Below are 9,056 nucleotides of genomic sequence, written 5' to 3'. Positions count from 1 at the left end.
ATGATCCTTTTATGTCTGGACATAGAAGGTCCACCTCAAAATAATCCCATGAACAAAATGATTGAGTTACAAAAACAGGAGTTTCAATTCCCTTGACCATGTAATGCTAATTCTAGTGAAAAAAAGAGTAACATGCAAGCTATGGACCAAAAAATACAAGATTTCTTGGAACAGTTGATCAAGAGGCAGGATCTTCTTCCCAATGAGTTGGACTTTGAAAGCAGAAGAGCCCCATATGAAAGTCCCTAAGGATAATGCAAGCCAAAATTGGAAGAGTGTCCACTGTATAAGATTCTACATAAAAATAATTTTCAAGTTTTGAAACTTTTCCAGCTGTTAACATGTCAAAAAACGGGGAGTGAAGGACTGGTATTTTGACCTAAGTTCATGAAGGTGCTTCCGTCAGAGCCATTTCCTAAGTTACTCCATGTTAAAATAATGTTATTTGTTAAAACTTAATAATTTAGGTGTGGCAAACATAGATGTTTGCTAGCAGAAACCAATATGAATGCTAATGTCACAGCCCTTTTCACATCCATAGACCCAGAAGTAACAACAGAAACCATGACAGCACTATGACACAACACACCCGACCTAACAAAATTGTGATGCCCAGAATCAAGGACCACGTGAATTCTTGCCTGACCATACTTTCAGTTTAATTGACAAATATATCAACAAATCAAAGGAACATCCATGGAATTGTGGCTTTCAGGGGGGACACCAAATGTTGAAGAATGGACTTTAAAAAGGACCCAGCTGGCAGAGATGGTGAAATTAACTGCATTGATTAGATAAGGGGATCAGCCTTCTCCATAGGCCACAACCTTGGAACTGACTACTCAACAAAAACTTTTATTCTGGATGCAACGCAAACGGTGGGCCTCCCACAGATGGCCCACTCAACTGGAGCAAGCTACTCAGTTCTGTCTCAAAACTAGGCTGTTTTCCCGTCTGTTTTTTCTGCCTCCAAAGGGCACAGAGTGACAAGAGACAGATAAAGGGGCACCTTGTCAATTTTAGCACCACCCCTTCTCACAGTTCAGTTCCTCAGACTGATCCAAACCCAAAAGTGAGGGGTCAAAAGAATAGAGGCAACTGGAGGAGAAGAAGAGAACCAACTCTTGGGGAAAGCTGGCTGGGTCCAGGCAATGTTAGTTAGCGGGGAAAGATCCAGACCACAGCCCCTACTTTGTGGAGTGTATCAAATCTTGGTTTCTCCCATCCTTCCTACTTAGCATCTACACAAAGCTGCTGGGTGAGGTCATCTGACAGTTTGTGTGCATGACATTCTGGCTTTGCATCTCTATCTCAACCTGAGTGATGCCCTCAGTGCCCCGTTTCAGTGCCGTGAGGCTGTGGGGGGGCCTGGATGGGGCACAAGAGGTGTCATGCCTCTGTATGAGCCTGAATCTGCGGAGGAAAATGAACTGGAACGGGACCCTATGGAGGCCAAGGGAGAGGTGTCTGTGGCTTCAGAGGAATGTGGAGAAGAGCAGGCCGAGGCAGGCCAGGGCCCATCAGGATTGGAACAGGAGAAACAGGAGAGGCAGAGTTCAGGCAATGAGCAAGGGCAACCCCCACCTGATCCTAGAGCACAGAGAGTGGAGAGAAGGAAGGAACAACGCAGGCAGGCTCAACAACTACTTGGGAGGAGAGCGTCCCACCCCTCTCCACAAGGCACACCTGGAGACTGAGATTTAAGGAGACGCTGTGGGGAGAGGCATTTGTTGGCAACGAATGCTTATTCTTGGAGTGTTGTGTGTTGTTGCTGATCTCTTGTTCTCTGACTTCTGCTTGGAAACCTGTAAACTCGAACTATTGGATTGATTAAACATACAAGTAGCGTGGTCAAAGTTCAGCCAGAGTTGGCTGAAGGTGTGTGTATGTTCTTTTGTTGGAAGCTTGCCAGCAAACATGGGAGCATTTGGGGAAAATTTGGAGCAATAAAACAACTGTTTGAATTGCCAGCTGACTGCATTGCTTCTGTGCTGTGCCCTGGGTCATCACAAGAGGCATCGTCTAAATCCAGACAAGGCTGAGTGGCTTTGGAGGTGTGGACCCTTCAGTCCTGGAGGTTTTCCATCTTTGCTTCTGGATAGTGCAGCGTTCTCGTCATTGTTTATTTGATTTTATTTCCTTGGCCATCCAGAGTCTCGTATTGAGAGGGCCAACTACATAAGCTGATTACATATACTCAGCTCCTGGAGAAACTCTTCTTCAGCCCCTTCTGTTTGCTAATTTGCACTGTTTTAAGTAGTGAGTTTCCCCTTGAATAGAAACCTGGCTTTAAATCTCAGAATCTTAGAACTATTGCAGACTTTCCAGCTGGCCCACTTGGAACCTTTCAATGTTTTTGATAAACTTTTCAGAAATCTTCATTCGTGGCTTGAAAGAGTTTACTCCATCCATGGTATGCCACACAATTCCTAAACGCAAGTGGAGTTAGGCTAGCCAGGAATCACTATTACTCTCTTAAGGGGGTCAAGCCAAATGGCCTGGCCACGTTGTTGGGGTGACCGCTGGAGAAGGCACAGGGAGAGTCTTTGCAGCCTTGTGCCTGAGCTGAGATCCAGGCCACCACCCCACTAGGCCAACCATCATGTGGGGGGGGGGAGGGTTATCTCCTGGTTACATTAACAAAAGAGGAAAAGCATCTTGGTCCCTCTGGATCTCAAAACCCTAACAGTAAAGATGGAATTGCTAGGAGCGTATATGTTCCCTTTCACTGCTTCTCCCATTCCAGCTAATTCCTGTGTTCCTCTGGGCTCCAGTTTCCACCAGAGTGGAGCATCAGTATACACAGGTTCCACTAGCACCCTGCACAACTCAACACTGAGTGTGTAGCTGCTTTTCCATGCCTGACTTGGTGCCCTGAAGATGACCAGGGCCCACAACGGCATGCTGACTGAGATTCTGAAGAAGGAGATTTATATACTACCGGCTCCATGCTTAAGAAGTTAGCAAAAGTTACCATGTCCAACAGGAGAAAGAGGGGAGCCTCATGGCATTCGCACAAAGGGTGTTTAAAAGTTTTCAAGCCTTTACCGACAACTGGTGGCAAGAGACAAGGGCTTTACATTCACAAATGAAAACAAGAACATATCAAGAAAGCCTAAAGAATCCAGTAGAAACCTTGCCCGCCTATCACCGGCCGTGACAGTTCCAAGTCTTCTCCACCAGTCCCAGCCATGGACCACTGACCATTTGACAAAGACTTTTATCGTGGTTGTAACTCAAGTGGGGGCCTCTGTCAAGGTAATGATTTAATAGCTAAACAGCTTATGTAATGATATAAGAAGATGTAACATAAGGTGGATGATGCACTGATAGGAATGAATCAGCAGGGTCTGTATCCCTTTAAGAGCCTGAGTGTAAGGAAAGGCTTTTGCTGGAGTCTCTCTCTCTCTCTCTTGTCCGTTTCCTGCTGTAACTACTATGTTGGAGTTTGCTGCATTACCACGTGTATGTATATTGTTCCTAGTGTATATTGCAGATAATGTAAGATAAACCACCATTTAATATAGACCACTGTTTACTGTGTTTACTCCTGAGTTATCTCAGCACAATAAGACTGGGCATGCTCCGACAGCCTCCCACAGATGACCCAGTCAACTGGAGCAAGCTACTCAATTCCGTCTCAAAACTAGGCTGTTGTCTCATCCTTTTCTTCTGCCATGCATTGAAGGGCGCAAAGTCATGCGGTACAAAGGTGACCCCAACATTTGATTTCTCATCCAAGAAGCTCCTTCAGATCAGACTGGATGGTGGAGACTCTGTCAATTTTAGCAGCCTCCTTCTCATGATTCGCTACCTCAGATTGCTTTGAACCCAAAGGCGATGTTATGAGTCCTTGCTTGCCAGCAGATTCAGCAGTCGAGTCAGAGGAATCAGATGAGGGGGAAGGGTTGCCTGGGTCACATCAGAGTCTGTGGAAGGCTCTGAGGAGCATGAAGACTCAGAGCTAGATGTAACACCGGGGCCGTCTACTCACGCTCAGGCAGAGAGACAGCTGGGTTGGGGGCCTGAACTGAGCAAAGAGGAGGAGCAACTGGGGCCTGTTCCAGATACACGGATGTGCAGAGAGGAAAGGCATGCAGGACAGCAGAGGGTGGTGGGGCGGCTCTCCAAGAAAGGTAAAAGACTCTAAGAAGCCACATCCAGGCTGGGCTATAAAGAGAGGCGTGGGAGGGGCTGGTAGCCGAGGGCAACCGTTCATGCTACGGTTTCATGCTTCTATCCATGGATTTCTTGCCTCAGGATTCTTGGATATTTAACCAGGTTTGTCAGATTTCTGTGTATTTGAGTGACTTGAACCTTGAGCATTCCAGCTGAGAACTCAGACACTGAAGCCTGTTTGTTTCAACAGCTAAAGGACTGCTTAGGATTTTGTTCCATAAAAGCTGTGTCAAAATAAAAGGGGGTTATTTTCTTACCAAGTCCTGCCTTGTTCAGTGCAAAGGGTTTTTTCCTCGTGAGTAAGCGGTGCAGCAGAATTTGTGTAGGCTGGGACAGAACAGGTAAGGGATCAAAAGAATAGAGGCAGCTGGAGAAGGAGACTAACTCTTTAGGAAAACTCAACAACCCAACTCATGGAAGGGGGTTGGGTTCCCCTGTTTCTTCTGCCAGAGCTTACAGAGATTGGACTTAAGCCATCCACATGTCTGGGAATACTTGGCAGGCTCAGCAATTGAAGCATGTAGTCAGCAAGTGAACCCCAACTTCCAAGCTCCAAGCCCCAAACTGGATGAGTCTTTCACCTCTTACCAGCAAGGACCTTTATCCCACCACCTGTTGTGATTCCTTGCCAGCCCATGGATCTGGCAGCTGAGTCTGAGGACTCAGAGGAGAAGGAGGGGCCTGGAGTGTCAGAGTCAGAGGAAGACTCTGAGGAGCTCCAAGACTTACAGTCTGACAAGGATCCTGGCCCCTCTACTCATGCTCAGGCTGAGACACAGCTGTGCTGGACAGTGATGAAGAAAAGCTGGGACAAATCCGGATGCACAAATGCACAGGCAAGAGAAGCGAGTAGGACAGAGGAATGCAATGGGGCGGCTCCAGAGGTGAAGGAGCAGGCATTAGGAAAGCCACGCCTTGGCTGCATAATAAAAGGGGAGGTGTGGGAGGTGCTGGTTGCCAACTGTTTGGGTTAAGAATCAAGTTGCGATGAACTGTGTTTGTTTTCCTCAGGTCTGTGAGAAAATTAATGGGCCTTGGATTTATCCTGAGGTTTCTGCCTGCTTGATTTGAAGAGGGGTTTTCTCCTTGTGAACTTAACAAAGAGCTCAAGTAGGCTGGGAGAGAAAACCACCAGCCCTTCAATCCCCAAAATGTCCCAGGTTCCAACATGGCTTCTATCACATCCAACAGAATTGGACTTCCACCTGAAAGTCAGTCTCGTCCCTTTGGGTCAAGAGATGCTTCCCAGTCCATTCCCCAAGCAGCCCCTGGCCAAAGCCAGGTCACATTTGGCAAATGATAATTCCCTGGGAATTCTCAAAATAAGTCCTTTCCAAACAAACAAAAGCAGCCAGCTGACCCAAAGAGATCCTGAAGTCAAATCAAAGACAAAGGTGTCTTTTAAAAGCGTCAGGAAAAATCCTTAAAGCCATGTTTTATCCACCCTATGTTCAAATGTCTCCTTTTCTGTACAGGGCTATCAAAAACATAAAAAAGAGCGAAGTGGTGACATCTTCAGAAAACATCTTTCAAAATGGTGGCGCACAACTGCTTGGAGACGTTCCCGATTCTCCTCAGCATTGGCATTGTGGCTTTTGAAGGCAGCTACACAGAACATAGACCTACAATTTTCTTCTCCAGAACTTGCAGAGTTTGGACTTAAGCCTCCACATTCCTGGGAATAACTGGCCTGCTCAGCGATGGAAACACACAGCAGCTGAACCTTCATTTGCCATCTCAAAGCCCCAAACTGGATGAGCCTTTTGCCTCTTACCAGCAAGGATCTTTATCCCACCACCAACCCTTCAGTCCCCAAAATGTCCCAGGTTCTATCACATCCAACAGAACTGGACTTCAACCTGAAAGTCCGTCTCGTCCCTTTGGGTCAAGAGGGACCTTTCCACTCCATTCCTCAAGCTGCACCTGGCCAAAGCCACATCAGGAACGTCATATGATGCAGTTTTCCAACAGCCATCAACCAGAGTCAACAAGAGGAAAAGTCTGTTGCCCCAGAAGACCAGGTTTCATTCAGCAGTAGCAACCACTCTCTGCTTTCCATGAAGGCTTACGTGTCTTCAGCAGCACCCACAGCCACTCCACACTCCCAGAAACTTAAGAACAATCAGTTTCTTCAGCCACAGATGCAGCACTTGCCAATGTGGCAACAAATAAAACCATCTCTATTGGCTAGATGAATCAAAAGTTGGAATTAAGATTGCCAGGAGAAATATCAACAACCTAAGATATGCAGATGATACCACTCTAATGGCAGAAAGTGAAGAGCCTCTTGATGCGGGTGAAGAAGGAGAGTGCAAAAGTTGGCTTGAAACTCAACATTAAGAAAACCAAGATCATAGCATCCGGCCCTCTCAATTCCTGGCAAATAGATGGGGAAGAAATGGAGGTAGTGATAGACTTAATCTTCCTGGGCTCCAAGATCACTACAGATGGGGACCTGCAGCCAAGAAATTAAAAAATGCTTGCTCCTGGGGAGGAAAGCTATGGCAAATCCAGACAGCTTACTAAAAAGCAGAGACGTCACCCTGCCAACAAAAGTGCGTATAGCAAGGCCATGGTTTTCCCAGTTGCAATGTATGGCTGTGAAAGTTGGACCATAAGAAACGCCAAAGAATGGAGGCCTTTGAACTCTGGTGCTGGAGAAGACTCCTGCGAGTCCCCTGGACTGCAAGGCGATCCAACCGGTCAGTCCTAGAGGAGATCAATCCCGACTGCTCTTGAGAAGGCCAGATCCTGAAGTTGAAACTCAAGTACTTTGCCCACCTGATGAGAAGGAAGGACTCCCTGGAGAAGAGCCTGATGCTGGGAAAGATGGAGGGCAAGAGAAGAAGGGGACGACAGAGGACTGAGGTGGCTGGATGGAGTCACTGAAGCAGTAGGTGTGAGCTTAAAGGGACTCCAGAAGATGGCAGAGGACAGGGAAGCCTGGAGGTCCATGGGGTCGCGATTGCTGGGACACGATTTCGCAACTAACAACAACAATTGGCATCACAAATGCAACAATCATTTGTTAAAAGGAAAGTGGTCTCCAGCACCATGTCTAATGTTACAGTATCTTCCCAAAGTGAAAGTAGAGACTTTGTCTTGATGATGTCACTTTTCCCATGGGTCCCTGGGACTCATTCTGTTTCATACCCCAATAGGCAAAACATCCCATCGCCTCAAAATAACCACATAAACAGGAATTGGTTCAGAGTTACATTCCCTGCAGAGCCTAATGCTGAAATTACATAGAAAGGAAAGCATTTTAATGAAAGAGAAAATAACACATAAACTATAAAGCAAAGAATATACAACTTGTTAGGACTGTTGTTCAACATGCTTTATATGTTCCCCAATGAATTAGACTCAGATTTGTTAGAAGAGCTGACCAAGATACTTAAACTTCCCAATCCCCCATGAATTGGACCTTGAAAGGAAAAAGTCCGAGCAGGGGTCTGGAGGTGAAGAAAGTTCTTCTCAAGTGAAAATGGAGACTTTCTCTTGATAAGGTCACTTTTTTTAATGTGTCGTTGGACTAGATCTGTTTCACACCCCAATAGGCAAAATTTGCTGTTCTCAGCTGATCACAGAACCCCTTTTATGTCTGGACATAGTAGGTCACCTCAAAATAATCACATGAACTGGAGCCAACAGTGCTTCTGAAAAGGCAGCTGGACTTTCTTAGTTTTTGGAGAATCTCCATAACCCCATGAACAGGAGTTGTGTTCCCTGCCTCCCAAGGCTAATTCTAGTGAAAAAGTAGAGCAACAGGTAAATTGTGGACCAAAAATCACAAGATTTGTCATAGATGTTCCCTCCCATAGTTTTTCTCATGACAGCCAGTTCCTGGGTTCTGGCTGGCTCCAATTTCTATTCCAGTGAAGCCTCCATATACACCAGTTCCACGGATATCCTGCACAACTCAACACTGAGTGTGTAGCCGTTCTTCCATCTAAGCACAGGACATGCTAATGAGAGAAGATCAGGCATTGTGATGACAGGATGACCACGATGATCCTGAAGAAGGAGATTTATACACCACTGGCTCCCTGCTTCTCACATTGTTCACCGATGGCCATCAAGATGTGTCTACACTTCATCAAATGGGTCCATCTTTGACCTTTCTATCGAAGCCTGGCATTCTACCAATGGGCCCATCAACAAACACATTGACCTAGAAGAGGGGTAGGCCACCTTGGCTCTTTTATGACTCGTGGACTTCAACTCCCAGAATTCCTGAGCTAGCCATGCTGAGGGGAAAGGGAGAGGTTTCCAAGCTGAGCCATGCTGGCTGAGGAATTCTGGGAGTTGAAGTCCACGAGTCATAAAAGAGCCAAGGTTGCCTACCCCTGAACCAGAGTATGAACTAATATGGAACAACCAACAGAACCGACCATCTCCTCACCAGTTGAATTCCGTTCCTCACAGCAAGTGGTCAAAACTCACCAAGTCACAAAACCAGAACAGCTTTGTGATTCAACCAATCTTTGATTCACTCAGCCTTGTGACTCTATCAGTCTTGGGATTCAACCAGTGACAAGACCAACCCAGGACATATATAAACAAACAATACATTTCACCCCAAAACCCAGCTGAAGATGTTACTTAGTTTGGTAATGAAACGTCCCAGAGCTAAACAACAAGCTTGGAGAAGGGACCCTGGCCAACAAGAGTTTACTCCCTCTGGGGCTTGCCACACCATCTGTTGTGATTCTGTGCCAGCCTGTGATCCCGGCAGCTGAGTCTGGGGAATCATAGGAGGAGGAGGAGGAGGAGGAGGAGGAGGAGGGGCCTGGAGAGCCATCAGAGTGGGAGGGAGGCTCTGATGAGCTGCAGGATTTACAAACTAATGAAGAGGCTGGTCCTTCCACTCGTGA

This window comes from Crotalus tigris, unplaced genomic scaffold (genome assembly GCF_016545835.1).
Source record: "Crotalus tigris isolate CLP2741 ecotype Arizona unplaced genomic scaffold, ASM1654583v1 scf7180000020968.1038771, whole genome shotgun sequence".
In the NCBI taxonomy this organism is placed as follows: domain Eukaryota; kingdom Metazoa; phylum Chordata; class Lepidosauria; order Squamata; family Viperidae; genus Crotalus; species Crotalus tigris.
Note: the sequence above shows the minus strand (reverse complement) of the source record.